The sequence below is a fragment of the Beta vulgaris genome, chromosome 4 (genome assembly GCF_026745355.1).
Source record: "Beta vulgaris subsp. vulgaris cultivar EL10 chromosome 4, EL10.2, whole genome shotgun sequence".
Classification (NCBI taxonomy): domain Eukaryota; kingdom Viridiplantae; phylum Streptophyta; class Magnoliopsida; order Caryophyllales; family Amaranthaceae; genus Beta; species Beta vulgaris.
In genome coordinates, this window is record NC_079205.1 from 24367107 (window position 1) to 24373481 (window position 6375).

The following is a 6375-nucleotide window of genomic DNA, read 5'->3' on the forward strand; positions in this document are numbered from 1 at the left end:
GCAAAATTCTGGTCCTCTTGATGTTATTCCTATAAGATCTAGTGAATTCCAGGTTGGAAGTCAGCCTAACACAATTGTTCAACCAAAATATAACGCATCTTCCATTTATGAATGGAACATAGATGGCATGAGTGAACACCAGATTTTAAACCTTTTACAACAGATGACCATGGCTTCAAATGCTTATAAAACCCAATCTGGTACGTCAGATAAAACGGTTGCAGAACTGTTAATTGCAGGCTTCTCTGGCCAGTTAAAGGGATGGTGGGATTTCTATCTCACCAAACAACAGCAACTGGACATTTTAAATGCTATCCAAACAACAGAAGATGGGGTTCCCATTCTCAACCAGAATGGAGAACCAACCCAAGATTCTGTCTCGACCCTAATCTTTACCTTATCTCTACATTTCATTGGAGATTCCTCCCATCTAAGAGATAAAAACGCAGATCTTTTATCTAATCTTAGATGCAAAAAACTTAGTGATTTTCAATGGTATAAGAATACTTTTCTCACTAGGGTTATGCTTAGGGAAGATTCTAACCAACCCTTTTGGAAAGAAAAATTCTTGCAGGACTCCCAACCATCTAGGAGAAAAAGTCAGAAACAGAATCCGGGAAGACTTTGGGGAACATATCATCCCTTATGATAGACTAACCTACGGTGAATTAGTTAGCCTAACCTCTAAACAAGGCCTTCAAATATGTCAGGATTTGAAGCTTCAAAAACATCTTAAGAAGGAGTTAAAAGAAACTAAAAAGGAGTTAGGATCCTTCTGCCAACAGTTTGATAACTCCTTCCCCCAAGCAAAAACTTGCAAAGGAAGTTGTAGTAAACCAACCACTTACCAAAAACCCTATAGAACCGAAGGTTTTATAAAAAGACTGAGAAAGTCTTCCATAAAAAACCCTTTGAGCAACGAAAATGGAAGACCCATAAGAAACACCAACAAACCACCCCAAAACCTGACTTTAAAAATATAACTTGTTTCAAATGTGGTAAAAAGGGTCATACTGCCAGATATTGTAGAGTTTCTAACAAGATCCAAAATCTTGACCTAGATGATGAGACTCTAGGAAGAATTTCAGCTCTTCTAATAGAATCTTCTGATGAAGAGACTGAATCTTATAATTCTGCTGAGAGTCATGGACCTCAGATTGATGAAATTGAATCCTCATCTTCGGAAGAAGATGAACCTTATACCCTAAACGTTCTAACCAAAGAACAAAGCCTTATCCTAGATGTTATCCAGGATATTAGCAACCCTGATTTACAAAAACAATACCTTGAGCGCCTTCGTGAATCCCTTAGGAAAAACCTAAAGAAAAAGATCTCAACCCCCCTCCCCCAGCACTGAACCATACAACCTCACCTCTATTTTAGAAAAGAGGAGTTCTAGAAAGAAGCCAGAAAGAACCATACAGGATCTTCAAGCCGAAGTTAAAACCATTAAAGCTGACATAAGAGATCTTAAAACAAAACAACAGCATGACTCTGCCATAATTCAACTTCTAACCTCTCATATTACTACAGACACCCCTAACGAGAGTGATCCTGACACCGACCCAGGTGAAGAAAATAGCCCAAAAGTCCCAGAGGATTTCCTCTTTGTTTTAAAAGAGATCAGTTCAGAAAATATTATATAAAGGTTACACTTGAATTTTCTAGTGATTTCATAATTAATACCATAGCTTTATTCGATACCGGGGCAGATTTAAATTGTATTAAATCTAGTCTTGTCCCGAGACGTTTTCATCAAAAAACTTCTGAAAGACTTAGCTCGGCTAATAACACCAAGATGCAAATAGAAGGAAAAACTGAAGCCAGCATTCTTAATCAAGGTCTTTCACTAAAAAGCCAGTTTGTCCTTGTTACCAATATACACCATTCTGTAATTTTGGGAACACCTTTCATAAATATAATAACCCCTTACAAGTTAGCTATGATAGGATATCCTTCAAAACCAAAAATAAGAAACTAGAATTCCTTTTCCTAGAAAAACCAAAAACTAGGAATCTCAACATTATAAAAGCAAGTTCTATTTACAATAGTGAGATAAATTCTCTTATCAACCGAAAGCAAAGTGATGTGCAGATCTAAAACAAAAAATCCATTTACAAAAGATCGAAGATCAGTTACAAAGTAGTGCTCTAAAAACCCAAATAGCTGACTTCCAAAGTCTCCTTGAACGAGAAGTCTGCTCTGATCTTCCAAATGCCTTCTGGGATAGAAAGCAACACATGGTCGACTTACCTTATGAACCAGATTATGATGAGAAGAATATCCCTACCAAGGCCCGGCCAACCCAGATGAATGCCGATTTAGAACGTCATTGTCATGAAGAGATTATATTTCTCGAAAGTAAAGGCTTAATTTCAAAATCTCGCTCCCCTTGGAGTTGTGCAGCGTTTTACGTTAACAAAGCTTCAGAAATTGAACGTGGCACACCCAGATTAGTTATAAATTATAAACCTCTTAACGACGCCCTTAGATGGATTCGTTATCCTATACCCAATAAAAAAGACTTGATGCAGAAGTTACACCATGCTTTCATCTTTTCAAAATTTGATATGAAATCTGGATTCTGGCAGATACAGATCAAACCACAACACCGTTATAAAACCGCATTTACTGTTCCTTTTGGCCAATATGAATGGAATGTAATGCCTTTTGGCCTTAAAAATGCTCCTTCTGAATATCAACGGATAATGAACGATATCTTTAACCCCTATTCAGAATTTTGCATAGTTTACATTGATGATGTGCTAGTTTACTCAAGCACGATTGACCAGCATTTCAAAAATCTAAAGACCTTTTTCTATCTAATAAAAAAAAATGGTCTCGTCGTTTCAGCAAAAAAGATTTCCTTATTTCAAACAAAGATTAGATTCCTTGGTCACTTGGTGTCTTGTGGAACTATTACCCCTATTGATAGATCTCTCCAATTCACCAGCAAATTTCCTGATAAAATCCTAGACAAAACACAGCTACAGAGATTTCTTGGTAGCTTAAATTATGTCTTAGACTTTTATCCAAATCTTTGTAGAATTGCCAAACCTCTCCATGATAGATTAAAGAAAAACCCACCACCTTGGTCTGATGTCCATACCCAGGCTGTTAAAACAATAAAAACCCGTGTTTTAGAAATTCCATGCCTTAGTTTAGCAAACCCTAACCTATCTAAAATTGTTGAAACAGATGCCAGTGACAAAGGTTACGGAGGTATCTTAAAACAAGTCGACAATGGAAAAGAATACATTATCAGGTTTACCTCAGGGCACTGGAATGATACCCAGAAAAAATACTCTACTATAAAACAAGAAATGTTGTCAATTGTTCTTTGTATTACAAATTCCAGTCTGATTTATTAAATAGAAAATTCCTCTTACGAGTTGATTGTCAAGCTGCTAAAGTTTTTAAAAAAGGATGTCCAAAACATTGCTGCAAAACACATTTTTGCCAGATGGCAGTCTATTTTAAGCATTTTTGAATTTGAGATTGAGCATATAAAAGGAGAAGAGAATTCTATCCCTGACTTCTTAACCCGTGAATTTCTTACAGAAATGCCAAAAAAGACAAAAGATAAGGAGAAGTCCCGACCTCCTCCTGAGAAAACCATATGCACCACACAAAAGCCAATAAAAACCTGGTACGACGCAGTTCAGAATATGGAAAGTGAAACCTCCTCCATTGATAGAACTCAGGAAGTTCAAGACTGGCTCCTTTCCATCTCTGAGCACCCTTCTTCTATCCTAAAACACCCCCAAATACTCCAAGCTTTCCAAAGCTCAAAGCAAAGCCAGGAGAAACTCCAACAAAGCAGTCTAGAAGACAAAAATCACGCAGGTAAAAATATTACAGTTATTTCAAAACCAGAGGAAGGAGAATCTTCCCAAAAAACCCTTCCTCAAAAACAATTTGTTAAAACAGGCAGCTCTCAGGTTGTGTTGGCTCAACCAAAGAAAAATGAGACTTCCGAATATTTTGTAAAAACTGCTTCTCAAAACATTATAACTATTGAACATGGGTATCATGATGATGATCCTTATGTTTCAATTCAAAAGATTTTTGGGAAAAACTGGTTCTACAAACCGTGGGATCGTACTAAAACAACAGATTATTACCAGACGATCCTTGAAACCACTGGCTCTGCTGAATTCAAGACTTTTTCTATAAGAATGAACATACTGAGCCATCTTATTCAACCATCAAAATCCTAAAGGTTCTCAGTCCTCACGATGGAATCAAGACCTTTCAAAACACAAGCCTTCCCTATTAGCTTCAACAACACTTTCCCACATTGTAAAACCTTTAATTATTGGGATTACCAACAGGCTTGGTTCTCCACCTTCCTAATACAAAACAATAGATTATCCCATTCTTGGTTAATCTACTTTAACACTAAAACCATACAGCCAGAAAAATTGCCATCTTGGTTTACACATTGGTGGAAATTCTATGGCTCTTCTACAGAAATCCTTCACCCTGAAGTCACAAAAAGCTATAATACTTTTAGAACCCAATATAAACCTTCAAATATTGAAAGGCGTTTTCCTGCCTTAGTTTATTTTCAATGAAGTTCTACCTCCCTTGGGTTTGTCAATGGTTCCTCGAAATCAACCAAGATCAAGGGGGCATGGTCCTACAAAGAAAATTTAAAACTAGATGGTGGTCAAACTTCAATGCTCCGCAGTCTATTCTCGAACCAGCCATTAGAGAATGGCTAAAGAAAAATAGTAACACAGTATCATGACATCAGGGGCAGAACAATCTCAGTTCCTAGCCCGTAAATCACAAGCAAATTCCTTGCTTGCCTCAGCTAAAACCCCGAAGATTACGCACGGATCCTTCGACAGCTAGCTAATAGCATGTCTGAATCCTCCATAACCTCGGACAATGAAACAATAGCAGACTCCTCCATCCACCTGAGTGACGATGAAGAAGATGCTGGTTTCCAGACTTAAAAAAAAAAAAAAAGATATCGCTCACTTTCTTCAAAACAGCAACAGGTTTTACGCAGCAAACAGACAAAATGCTTCAGAACTACAGTCTCAATAGTAATTTTGAACAGCAACAGACAAGTTTCTCAACAGTATAAAGCTACAAAACTATTCATCAACAGTATAAAGCTTCTACAAGACAAAATTGTGAACAGTTTAAAGCAGAAGACAAATTGTTCATACACAGTAAAACAACGTGACATTACTAGTTCTCCCCTGCCTATAATTGTTAAATTAACAATTTAAAGCAGAAGACAAATCGACACAACCCCTTTGCAGAGCATAATACACGAGAACAAAAGCTCCTCAGAAAATCTCTCTCTCTCTCTCTTCTTCCACAAATAAATTTGTAACTCTCTTTAGTATTTTCAGTTTCATATCAAGACGATTTGTAAGTCTTTCATTTTAAGCAATGGCTGGTTAAACCGCCTTAGTTTTAATTGTTTAATGTTTTATTTTAACATTTTATTTTATCTCTGTATTATCTGTTAAAACCCCAGATCCTTGGTCTTTTTTCCTGGTATCAGAGCCAAGGGGTTGTAGTATTTTTGTTCCTTATAAAAATTTATCTTTCTGGTTATAGTACTTTCCATTCTTAACTCTTGCTCCAGTCCTTTTATTTCGGCTATTTTTAAGGTTTGTAGAGGCAGTAAGTCCCAAAAGTGACGGTCAGACCATAGGGCTACACCTTCTCTATGGCAGGTAGATTATAGGGCTTGTACCAAGTGTTAACCCTGGTCTAAGTTTTTTAACCAGATTCATGAGTTCTATTTGGAGCAGAGGAACCTCATCCTCTTCTCATAATAGTAGTAGTAAAGCCAATAAGCTGGTAAAAAATGAAACCTTTACTATAGAAAATCTTGAACAAAGTATTGACAATTGGGAAATACCCAGAGTCAATAAAGACCAAATTTACAAAATGAGTAGATATAATATTTTTAAAACAGATTATATTATCAAATCCCAAGAACGTGATATACATTTAACAAAGCCTATTGATACTATAAAATTGTTTTCAGCTAAAACCTTGCAAAAACATGTTGAAAAGGGATATCGTTACATCCATATAGGATTGGTTCAAGTAGGTTTAAAACCTCTTACAAAAGAAGGATTGAATTCTTCAGTCCTTGTGGCTCTCAGAGATGGCCGATTCAAAGACTTTAATGATTCCTTATTAGGAACAATAGAGTCAAGTTTATGCATGGGTCCAGTCTCGTTCGATTGTTATCCAAATTTCAGTGTCTCTTTAAGTGATAAAAATATCTTATCCTCCTTGCTTTTGCAAATCAAAACTCATAATTACAAAATGTTCGATGTATCTATACCAGTAGCTTTGATTTATAAAGTCCACTACAAAGCCATGATGTCTGCTTTT